Source organism: Chenopodium quinoa, unplaced genomic scaffold, assembly GCF_001683475.1.
Source record: "Chenopodium quinoa cultivar QQ74 unplaced genomic scaffold, ASM168347v1, whole genome shotgun sequence".
NCBI classification, from domain to species: domain Eukaryota; kingdom Viridiplantae; phylum Streptophyta; class Magnoliopsida; order Caryophyllales; family Amaranthaceae; genus Chenopodium; species Chenopodium quinoa.
This window is the reverse complement of record NW_018744080.1, coordinates 5,751,047-5,764,361: the sequence shown is the minus strand read 5'-3', so window position 1 is coordinate 5,764,361 and position 13,315 is coordinate 5,751,047. Positions and strand designations below refer to the sequence as shown.

General features: G+C 38.1%; 1 long non-coding RNA gene across 1 annotated transcript; it reads right to left on the bottom strand.

Annotated features, from left to right (window-relative positions):
- Positions 1–5,304: 5,304 nt before the first annotated feature.
- On the bottom strand, positions 5,305–5,695 carry LOC110691661. The gene is made up of 3 exons (XR_002505329.1): positions 5,645–5,695; positions 5,489–5,560; positions 5,305–5,398 (listed from the first exon to the last, which is right to left on the bottom strand). It is a non-coding gene; the product is annotated as an uncharacterized LOC110691661 (long non-coding RNA).
- Positions 5,696–13,315: the final 7,620 nt, after the last annotated feature.

Below are 13,315 nucleotides of genomic sequence, written 5' to 3'. Positions count from 1 at the left end.
AAACGCTTGGCAGCCTTGTATCAAGTCCAAACCTACCAACAACGTATGGCACGTTATTTCAATAAAAAAAGTGAAGACTAGGAATATTAAAGAAGGTGCTTTAGTTCTTAAGGCACTTAGCAAAAATGTGTTATATGCAAGAAGAAAATTTAGACCAAACTGGTCTCGTCCATATATTATCAAGTCCATTTTGTCGGGTGGAGCAGCACAATTGGTACACATGGATGGAAACGGTTTCCACAACTCAACCAATTTGGATCAACTCAAAAAATTTTATGCCTAGCTGCAAGGGTTCAAGACCCGTTAGAGCTACGTTTAGCCTGATTCTTTTTAAGGATACGTAGGCAGCCCCTAAAGGGGGGCCCGACCTGTTTAAAAAATAATCATCCTTCTTCCACCAGCATACTCACAGCATATATGGAAGAAAATTGCAAAGCATCAGCCATCGTTTCACGTCAAGAAAACACCGTGAAACGGCGGAAAATTACGTGACACGAAGAAATTTTGGTAGAAAACATGCGGCAGGTGGCCACCGTGTTACGGCAGAATACACTGCGCCACAGTAACATCCATCGCACAACGACAATAATTGCCACGTCACGGCAAAATTTCGGCAAAAAATATGCACCGCAGCAGTACAATGTCACTGTATAAAGTATCGTGACGCAGCAAAAATTACCTTGGCAAGATAATATTTGCCGTGACGCGGCGGTTTTCCAGGATTTTTTTATTCAATTGCTTTGTTTGATTCTTCCATTCCATCCGACTTCTTGACTCGGACGAAAAAAAAGTCATTGTAATTTTAATTTAAGGCAAAAATAAATATGCTATTATTATTGAAGTAATATGACTACGATTGTTAGCATCATGCGCCTTATTTTAAAATTAAAACTTAAATCATGAAACCAAAGCAATATTGGTCTAATCCTTCTTTACTTATAGGACCTCCTTCTCTTTTTCTACTAAGTCGGCCTTCACCATTAGTGTATCTTTTGTAGCTCGAACCGTCACACCTCTAGTTGAACCTATATCCCTTTCACCTTTCTTATAGTTCTTAGGTTGCTTCTCCCTATAAACACTAGTAGAAAATACGTAATGGGAAGCGGTTCAAACCCCCTAATGGGAAGCGGTTCTAAACCGCATGGGTTTAGGGGGCTTGCCAATATCCATGTAAATGGAAAGCGATTCAGAACCGCTTCCCATTAGGGGGGAAAGGGAAGCGGTTTGGCGCCAAAACCGCTTGCCATTTGTTAATTTTTTTTTATATATTAATTAATAATAATAATATAATTAGTGACCTGTTTTGATATGCACATTAATCTGTAATTTTAAAAATTATTATTATTATTAATATTATTATTAATTAATATTAATAATTAATAATAATTAATTTAAAATATTACAAATTTAAGAATAATAATTCAATAACAATAAAATGCATAATAATAATAACATATATAAAACTCATAAATAATATATAGTACTAATTACAAATAAGTAATATAATGTACATATTTAAAAAAAAAATAAAAAAGATAGTAACTAAATATTAATTGTTCATAATAAAAAAACTCAATCTCATTATCTAACTAACACATATATATTATATATTCTACCTAGACGCCATCAAATGTCACAAAAAAAGCCCACATGTCGCGAATTTCATCAACTTCTTCCCTTGTTAAAGGGACTTCCCTTTGAATCTTACAAACCTTTGGAAAAAAAAATACCAAACATTAAACATCATTCATATATTACATAAAATTCAAACTAATTATTAAATAATACTGTATATGTTAAATATTTCAAACATCATTCATATTAGTGACCTGTTTTGATATATTAAATATTTCAAAAATACCAAACATTAAACATCATTCATATTCATATTACATCACTGTATTAATTAGGTGTCTAAGGTTTGAAATCACATCAAAAGAGGGTTTTGTAATTTATAGGACGGTGGTTATCCAAAATCTCCCAAATAAGCCTTGTATGACTTCTACTTTGCCCGAATTCTACATTTCTTATCTAATGAACTATTTCTTTATCATAACATGTCAATATTAACTAGTCTTAGGTGTCTAATGTTTGAAACCATAGCAAATTACCATTTTACTAAGTGTTAAGGCAGCTTTTACCCAAAATTGTCTATTCCACTTCTACTTGCCCATTATTTACATTTCTTATTTAATGAACTATTTATTTGTCATAACTTATCATTATTAAATAGTCTTAGGTGTCTATTGTTTGAAATCATAGCAAAAGATCATTTTACTAAGTTTTAGGACGACTTTTACCCAAAATCGCCTATTCCACTTCTACTTGCCCATTTTACATTTTATTTCGTTTGAACTTTTTTTTCTAAAACCATGCCCATATTACCTAGTCTTAGGCATGTAATTTATGATATCACATCAAATGACCACCCAACTAAGTTTTAGTACGATTTTTAACAAAAATCGGCGTAAGTGACTTATTTACTTATTCACTAACAAGTACGCAAAAATTACACAAAATTGCATGAGGTGCCAATTACAAGGCCAAAAATTTAATCTGCGGGATCCTTCCCATGGATGATGCAGCTGCTCGGTTGCTTTCACGGCTGCTGCAGCAGCTGCCTTGGTAGCAGCCTGGTGGCTGGTGCAGCTGCCTAGGGTGCTGCTGCAGCGGCCTGTGCAGCTAGCTGCTGTAGGCCTGTGTAGTGGCCTGGCTGCTACTACAACTGCCTGGTGGTTGTTGCGGCTGCCTGCGCAGCTACCTAGGCTGCTGCTGCGGCTGCCTGGGCTGTTGCCTGGCAGCTGCTGTAGTTGTCTGGGCAGTTGCGTGGTGGCTGCTTGCAGTTGCCTTACATAACCCGAGGCTGTTGCCTCGGGTGCTGTAGTTGCCTCGGGTGCTCACTTTCCCATTTTCTGCATTTTGTTCAAATGACCTAATTTGTTCTCAGAGAAGACCCATATTGACTAGTCTTGGGTGTCTAAGGTTTGTAATCGCATCAAAAGAAGGTTTTACTAAGTATTTGGACGACTTTTATCCAAAATCGCCTATTTCACTACTACTTTGCCCGATTTATACATTTCTTATCTAATGAGCTATTTATTTATCATAACATGTCAATTACAACTAGTCTTAGGTGTCTAATGTTTTGAAATCATAGCAAATTAGCATTTTACTAAGTTTTAGGAAGGCTTTTACCCAAAATTTCCTGTTTGACTTCTACTTTTCCCGATTTATACATTTTTTACCTAATGACCTATTTCTTTATCATAACATGTCAATTATAACTATTCTTAGGTGTCTAATGTTTGAAATCATAGCAAATTAGCATTCTACTAAGTTTTAGGACGGCTTTTACCCAAAATCGCCTGTTTGACTTCTACTTTGCCCGATTTATACTTTTCTTACCTAATGAACTATTTCTTTATCATAACATGTCAATTATAACTAGTTTTAGGTGTCTAATATTTGAAATCATAGCAAATTAGCATTCTACTAAGTTTTAGGATTGCTTTTACCCAAAATCGCTTGTTTCACTTCTACTTTGCCCTATTTCTACATTTCTTATCTAATGAACTATTTCTTTGTCATGACATGTCATTATTATCTAGTCTTTGGTTTCTAATGTTTGTAATCATATTAAAAAATCATTTTACTAAGTATTTGGACAGCTTTTACCCAAAATCGCCTATTTCACTACTACTTTGCCCGATTTCTACATTTCTTATCTAATGAGCTATTTCTTTATCATAACATGTCAATTAGAACTAGTCTTAGGTGTCTAATGTTTGAAATCATAGCAAATTAGCATTCTACTTAGTTTTAGGACGGCCTTTATCCAAAATCGAACCAAAAAAAGTAAAACAGGTACCTCTTCAATGTGTTGGGCTTCAGTGCACCTATTGACTATGTCATGCATAAACCTCATCACGTACAGGGCACAATCAACGCCGTTGTCTTGTTGCGCACACTAACATGACACAAAGTTAAACTAGTCATTCATAGCCATAACTCAAGGTAATTTTATTAAATAAATCAATATATCAAGGCTTTACCTTCAAATATTTCCACGTAGGACCCGCAACCGAACGACAATTCAACCTCTTCATAACACTTCAAAAAAAAAAAAAGCATAAATTTAGGAACATAGCCAACCAATGACTTAGGTGATGATACAAAGCAATATATAGGAAGCGGTATGTACCTATTAAATAGGTTATTCACTAGCAACTTCCTTAGTATCCATATACGAGCCGAGTCAAAGTGGTAGATTGTGTTATTGGAAACACAAATCACCATAAGGCTCTAATGTAGAATACATATATATTAAAGCAAATATCAATCCATTAATTGTTATACGTCAACATCTATACTTAGCAAACAAATTAAGAGTGACATATTTAAACTTACTTCTCAAAGCAAGGGGCTAATATGAACTTGTTTCCCGCACACATTGATTCTCTAATACCCCGCTCAAGGTAATCTATCACATCACGAGGGTTATGCAAGAATTGGTTACGGAGGTCTGCTCGGGGCATAACCACCCAGCTGCTGCTTCACCATCGGGTTTACTACTTAGGAGCTCCTGTAGTGACCTTCAAGAAAGTAATGTGTGCAAGTAATTACTAGTTGCATTGTTTTGGTACGAAAATATCAAAAATACAATATGTTTAGAGATAGTCTCGTTAATTTACCTCATGAAAGTTTGAATGATGGAAATGTTAAGCATGGAACCGGTTAGAAATTCTGTCACATCCTCTCTAGAAATATATGTGATCGCATCCTCATCATAGTGGAATAATGCCTTAGGCAAGTTCACTTGAATATGTGTACCCGTAGACAACTCACTAACACGGTTGTGAAGAAAAGTACATGCTTTCGAAAGCGACTTAAGGACATTGGTTTCTACCAGTGGAGTACATGAAGCTCTCGAACTCTTCTTCGACACTTGTCCTTGTTCCATGTTCGGAGGACCTTCTTCCTTGGATTTTGGCTTCTCCACCTTCTTCCTTTTAGCGGACTGATTTTCCATAGTAATCTAGTAACATAAAAGAACATGGTCATTGCACAAATAACATGTTAATCTAGTTACATACAAGTAGTTACATACAATTAGTGTTTACTTACCCCTCCTACCAACCTCAACTAATCACGTGGCCATTGCACAAAGCTACCGGTCGTGTCACGCAGCTTAAAAAAAATCATATTCCTCTTTAGGCTCCGGTAGTGGTAAGTCCTCAAACCCAACAACTATAGAATCGATCCCGACCGAGATGTAATGGGTGCTAATATTAGACTTAAAATGGACCTTGTCAAAAGGTTGTGCACTACCATACCCCACCAACTGCAACTGTCCACCAGTGTTTTCCCCGGGGTGAAGAAGCTCACAAGGCGTCTCTTCCTACATATTTGATTAGGAGTTAGGACATAAGTTATGAAATAACAAACGAAAGCCTAACATAAGAAAAGCTGATTACGTAGTGAAGTTTACCTTAACATCTGGGAAAGGTTCAGGCATCGAATTTTCTCTCTTCAATGACTCTGCATCCATAGGACTAGGATCCTGCAAAAGTAAAATAATTAAACATGCAAACAACCTCATTTGACGAACTTCATATGACGTAATTCGTCCTTTTACTAAAATTACCTCTCTCTCAACTACTGGATCGTCCTCGGGGCCTCCTGGGTGACTACATGAGTCTACTGGGGTACTCGAGGAAAATGGCAAAAGCGGCAAGTTCATGTGCTTCAGAATGGCATTGAATTGACTTTGCATCTGCTCTTGCAGCTCCGCGCGTATTTCCGCCTTAATTGATTCCTTTTCCTTCTCATCAATACGATGTGGCGAATTAACACTTGATCTGCTTTTTCCTTATTTGGTGTATTCTGAACCCATCACCTTCAACCACCCTAGTTGTTTATCGCCAAAACCAATTACTCACCCAGGGTGGTATGGTTTTCCCAAAGCTAAGGTAAAAGGATCATTTTCGATGCTCGGAGTCAGCTTGCCTTCAATCACTTCCGAAGTATGCTTGAGCTGTAACAAAACAAAAAGTTATCGGTTCTAAGTACGATGTACTTAACAAGAAAATATAATTAATAAGTAGTAAAGTTTGCTTACAAGTGCATCTGCTACTACTTTCTTATCCAGTGGCATGACATACTTGCCGGTTTTCTTGTCGATCCCATGCATAGCACACCACCAATAAATTGCACGATTAACCAAAGTTGTGACCGTGGAAGAAAGTGGTTTATCAGATGATGACATTATGGATTTGGGGTATAGACCCGCTTTGATCCACTTTGGTCTAGACTCCGCAAATGTCTTACAACTCATATGATGGCTATACAATTTCTTCCCGGCATTCATTCTAGCTTGTTCGCTTTTTTCCTACACATTCAGAAATATATGTTAGCATCAGTCTTTGTAAGAAACTAATATCAATAGCCGACTCTATTGATAAATAAACCATACAACTGCGGTCCTAGTGGAAGATTTTTCCACAAACTTCTCCCAGTCCTTGACCGTTATTTGTGGATATAAATCCCACAGTTTCTTATCCTGTTTCTCCTCTTCTTCATCAGCAGTCACATTTTTCTTTGGTCTTCTCCTTCTTTTCTTATGGATCCATCTCGTCCTTAAGTAACTCTTGATGTTTTTGAATCTCTCTTGTACAAAAGCTTCAAAGACTTTTCTCTTGGCTGGCTCATCAGGAATATGGAACATACTCTGTAATTGGCGCAAACATCCACGTTAGGCAAGAGAAAAAAAAAAGAAAAAATAGGAAAAAAAAAACCCGAGAATCGGAGCAGCACCGCTGCATCAACCCAGGGAGCTGCAGCAGCCCAGGCAGCTACAGTAGCCTAGGCTGCTGCCCAGGCAGCTGTGGCACCCAGGCAGCAACTCATGCTCCTGCCCAGGCAGCTACAACAGCCCAGGTAGCTGCAGCACCCAGGCAGCACTGCCTAGGCAGCTGCAGCACCCAGGCAGCACTGCCTAGGCAGCTGCAGCACCCAGGCAGCAGCCCAAGCAGCTGCAGCAGACCAGGATGCTGCCTAGGCTGCTGCCCGCTGCAGCCCTCGGGTTAGACTCGGGGGTTGTTTTTGCAATTTTTTTAAATTTTTTTTCCCTACATATATATTAATTAATAATAATAATGTGATTGGTATTAATTAATAATATATTAATCATACTTACCATTGTATCATCCCAAAATGTTTGAAGCAACCCGTGAGGTATATCGACGAACTCAAGTGTGATTGGTATTTTACGAATTAGAATGCCAACTTGACTAGAAAATTTGTCGCGCCATTGACCAGTAGGTTGACCTAACTCATCATACTCAAGCACCATAGGAGCGCCGGTTTTCTTGAAAGCTTTTGTTGCACCCTTACTCCTTCTATTCACCGGTGGCTTTACCCCTCCTCCACCACCGGTCGTTTTCACTTAGATTTGCATTTGAGTTTCACAATGTGAATCACCTACAACCTCGGAAACCACATTATCCTCAATAGGTGGGGCAGTTTCAGCTATACACTCATTTTCATCAAGCTTATGTTGGAACTCGTCATAAGCTTGGTCTTCCGGTTCCCCCATATCCGTCTCCTTATTAACATCATATAACTCGTCATCATCATCATCATCCATATCCTCATCAGAATGAAGTTTCTCATTAGGATCCATGATATGTGCTCACCTACAGTAAACAAGCAAAGCATGTTCTTAGTCATTAGTAATGGCAATCAAATCTGAGGCACGAAGAAAGACAAACACTTACCCAACTTCTTTGGTTTCATAACAAATTCACATATAATCCTCTTAACAATTCATTTATTTAGTTCATATTACATGCTTATACGTTGAAAATGCAAAAAAATAAAACACTTCCTGAAATAAATAAGGTTGTCTGAGCATAAGATATTTAGTAAATAAAACATGCATCAATAAATGTACCTCATTCGTGTATTCTCTCATTGTGGTCAGATCGAATATAAGTAGCATCATCATCTACATCAGTTGCTACATCAAGTGTAGGAGCAGTGAAAGGGGGAGAATCATTAAATGCATCATATTCTTCCTCGTCCTCAACCTCTCCAACCCCTAAAATTCTCCTTTTGCCAGCAAGGACGATGGACCATTTTGGATCGGACAGGTTAGTTACATAGAACACTTGCTTAGCTTGAGATGCAAGGATGAATGGTTCAAGACTATCCCGCAAGTGGCCAAGATCTACAAGAGTGAAGTCATCATTTCTCACGTTGCGCCTATTATTATCGACCCATTTACACTTGAATAGACCAACCTTGAAGTCACGGTAATCTAGTTCCCATATTTCCTGAATTCGTCCATAGTATGATAATAGTGCATCAACTGATGATGTATCCTTCACACTTGCAAACTCTCTTGATGAAGCCACAAGAGTGACACCACTATTTTGAGTCGATGAGGATTTCTGATCCCGACTTTCAGTCCAAATGTGTACCCATTTATGTCATATCCCTCAAATGAATGAACATCTTCCTTTGGACCATAAGCTAGCCACTTTATTGTATCAAACACAGTCTCATCCAATTGACGCATCACACGACCATGGAACCACTTCACAAACATCTTATTATGCAACTGCATTAGTGATCTTTCCCCTTTTGATGGATATTCAACACGCAAACTATCCATGTGCTCTTCTAAATATGGGTGAACCTCCGCAATATGATGAAGCACAAATAGGTGAGCTTGCATGATTTGATCTCGAGCAGCCCAAATCCTTTTTGACCCGGTTGTGCCATGACCATCAAGTCTCCCTTCATGTCGGGAAGTGGGTAGCCCAATAGGCCACGACAACATACTTTGCCACGAAATTCCCAATCTCCTCGGACACAATTCCTTGTATCATACTACCTTCCGGATAGGCTGGATTTCTTACTTTATCTTGCAGTGTACCCATGTGTCGTTCAAAAGGGTAGCACCACCTCATAAATACTGGACCGCACAACTTAATCTCATGAACCAAATGCAGAATCAAATGCACCATTATATCAAAAAGTGAAGGTGGGAAAAACATCTCAAATTTGCACAAAGTTACCACAACATTCGCCTGGAGAGCATCAAGTGTAAAGGGATCAAGAGCTTTGCTGCAAATAGTATTGAAAAACTTACAGAGGCTTGTAATAAATTCTCTCACGTGCTTTGGTAAAATACCACGAATTGCAATTGGTAGGAATACTTGCATCATCATGTGACAATCATGGGATTTCATACTTGTCAACTTCAATTCTCCATTTAAGGAAACAAACCTTTTCATGTTTGACGAGAACCCAGATGGAAGCTTAATGTCATACAAACAAGCACAAAACCTTCGTTTTTCTTCCTTTGATAATGTGTAGCAAGCTGGAGGTAAATACACCTTTTGGTTCTTACCTTTTCCATCACCTTTCTTCTTTGCGATACCCGTGGCCTTTTCCTTGCGCTTCTCCTTATGGTTTTTACCACCATCTTCGTTTCCCTTTTACTTAACCTTCGCCATCCCTACCTTAGCTTGAACCCACAACTCCGGACGAACACCCCACGTTTCCAAATCTATTGCGCACCCTTTCTATCCTTCGTTTTTCCAGGAATATTCATAATTGTCCCAATAATTGCATCACAAACATTCTTCTCTATATGCATCACATCGAGACAATGTCTAACATCATGTTCTTTCCAGTACTCAAGCTTCCAAAAGATTGATTCCTTTTTAAAGAGAGCATGTGGGTCAATTGGTTTCGTTGTTTTACCAAAAACATATGGAATACCCTTCACTCTTGCAAAAACCTCCTTCCCACTCAATGGCCTAGGCGCAACCCTCTCCTCAACTTTCCCATCGAAGGACTTTTTCTACTTACGATACGGGTGATCGCGCCTAAGAAATCTTTGGGTCCTCACGTACACATCTTTGCCATAATGCTCAAGGTACAGGTTCGGTGTGTCGTCAATACAAATGGGACATGCTTTATGCCCTTTGTTCTTATACCCAGACAGATTGCCATATGCGGGAAAATCATTGATGGTCCACATAAGGGCAGCATGGAAAAGAAACATCTCGTTCGTATGGGCATCATAAACGGTAACACCTTCGTCCCACATCTTTCTCAAATCATCAATAAGGGGCTCAAGGTAAACATCAATATCGTTTCCAGGTTGCCTTGGCCCTGTTATCAAAAGTGAAAGCATTATACATTTCCGTTTCATAAACAACCACGGAGGTAAGTTGTAAATAACTAAAAGTACCGGCCATGTGCTATGTTTAGTACTAAGAATGCCAAATGGATTCATACCGTCCGTGCACAACCCAAGCCTTAAATTCTGACTTCAGCATCAAATGCCCTAAACTTCATATCGATGTTCTTCCATTGTGGAGAGTCAGCAGGATGCTTCAAAAAACCATTTTTCTTTCTTCCCTCAGCATGCCATCTCAGGTTCTTAGCGTCTTTTGGTATTAAAAATAGACACTTTAACCTTGGAATAATAGGAAGATACCACAACACCTTGGCAGGAGGTCCTTTAATACCAGCATGGCTGCTTGATCGCTTGTAACGCAACTTACCGCAACGTGGACACTCCTCCAACTCTTCTTATTCATTTCGATACAGAACACAATCATTAGGACATGCATGTATCTTCTTATACTCCAAACCAAATGGACACATTAGTTTATTTTCATAATAATAGGAATTAGGAAGTTCATTCCCATCTGGCAACATATCACATAACGCAGTCAACAAAGAAGTGAAACTAGTGTCACTGCAGTTACGCTTAGACTTAATGTTAAATAGTGTAAGCACGACTGATATTTTTGTGTATTTTTTGGACCCGGGATACAAAGACTTTTTGGCAGCCTCTGATAATGACTCAAATACATCAGGTCGATCACGAAATTCACCTTCAACATCACGCATCATCTCATCCAAGTGATCATCACCACCACCATCCTCGGTGTCATTCCCCTTCACCACTATCATCACTCCCATTTTCTTCTTCAACATGAATCTCGACACTTTCAACATGCGTCTCATTGCCAAAAACATTCTCCATATACGATCCCTTATCACCATGCCAAACCCAAACATGATATTGAGGCCTAAACCCATGACATTGTACATGAGCCATGATGGTATCAACACTATTGACCCTTATGACATTATTACAATTGACACAAGCACAATAAAGGTAATTGACACCCGTTCTAAGCTGATACTGTGAAGCACTCTTGCAAAACTCTTGAACCCCATTAAAAAATTCCAATGTATCACGTCTACCATACATCCAACCGCGATCCATTGACGCTTTAAATTGCCTTTAAACATACCAACACATTTCAAACAATGATAAATGTAACATATATTATGTCAATCAAAGTACATAGCATATATATCATCCATATATCGTAAAAATGAATGCTCCTAAAAGGTCCTTATCACTCCAACCTAACCCATCCTTGAACGTCTAATCTCACTAATGAATGTATGTCAACTTTTCAATTTTAAGGAAAATTCGGCAGCATTTCCCCCCAGTTCTCCAAGTACACGATGTAGATAATAACTTACCTACATACGTACCCAGAGAACATGGTGAGAAAATGAGAAGCCCGGATATTCCTTAAAATCGAAAAAGAGACATACATTCACTACCTAAGTGAGATTAAACGTCCAAGAACAGTCCCAACTGGGGACTATTCAAGACTTTCTCCTATTGAGAAAGACTCGAACGGGTATCTAGGAAAATGATGATGCAAGCATTCAACAATTTGCATTTATTTGACATTCAACAATAAACAAGTTAATTCATTTAAACAGTGCTAATAATTAAATTAACGTACATACAATAAATATAGCAATTCATTATATTCATACATTATTGCAATTTACTATACTAACCACATTTAATTTAACAAACTAAAATGTTAACTAATATATATTCTATTAAAAAATTTCACTTTAAAACTACTCAAATTCAAACAATATATATATATATATATATATATATATATATATATATATATATATATATATATATATATATATATACATATATGTAACGTTTAAACAATAATTAAAGTAACAATAAACATTATCTAATATACAAACAAATAATAAAACAATTAAAATAAAATTGAGTTAACTACTTGAAACCCTAACTTGAAATTTTGGAATAAACAAACAATTAATACAAATTAATACATATGAAATTTAAATTTAGCAAAACTCATCCTAATTTGAGAATGAGAAAAAGAAAGATTGAGGGATGAGGAAAAGTTGTGGTGTGTGTTGGGCTTGGTTCACCACCACCCACGAACACCACCACCCAATGCAACCAATCCAAGAACACCACCAGCAACAAGGAGCAGCAACCACCACCAGCAACTAGGAGCAGCAACTAACCCATCCACGAGCAGCCTCGAGCAACACCCACAACCCAAGAACGACCCACACTCGAGCAGCACCCAAAACACCCTCAACCCACACGCGAGCAACACCCACAAACACCCTCAACAACAAGTGAATAGAGTGGTGGTGGTGGTGGTGGCCGGAAAAACTAGAGGGTAAGGAGAGACGACAGAGAGGCGGAGTAAAGGCGGGAGTGTGAAAATTTTGCAAATTGCTTGAGTGTTAGAGGCAGAGGAGAGAAATAGTATAAGAAGCTCGTTTTTTTTTTAATTGGGAAGCGGTTTGGGGTTGAACCGCTTGCCAATTTAACTAATGGTAAGCGGTTCAACCCTAAACCGCTTGCCATTAGTTAAAAGCAAGCGGTTCGCGCCAAAACCGCTTGCCAATTCATTGTTTTTTTTAATTCAGTAATGGGAAGCGGATTATAAAAACCGCTTGCCAATTATAGCTTCCCATCACATTTATTCTACTAGTAAAACCATCTTTTGTTTACCATTCCCTTTTACATAAATTTTCTTCTCAGGTATTATAGGAGTCTTAAATTCAATTCCTTGTGTTCGCGGACCTAGACATTCTTTAGAAGGCGCCTTCTTACTTCCAAGACGTCCCTTCAAATCAAAGTTGTGTGATCCGACTCGATCCCTTCTACTTCGAGGATTCAACCATGCCTTGTATGCACTAGACAAGGGAGGAGGAGCTTAGTTACTCGCAGAAACGATCCACAATGGCCTTCCAATCTAATCAGTCTTGTACTTGTGAACATTACTTTAATGAAATGATACTTCACGAGGACTATCATTATAGCGTGGAACTACTTGTTCAAGTCCATATTGTCGCATCAATCGGAAAGACAATAAAAATTCTAATTTCATATACTAGGAACGCGACAATACGA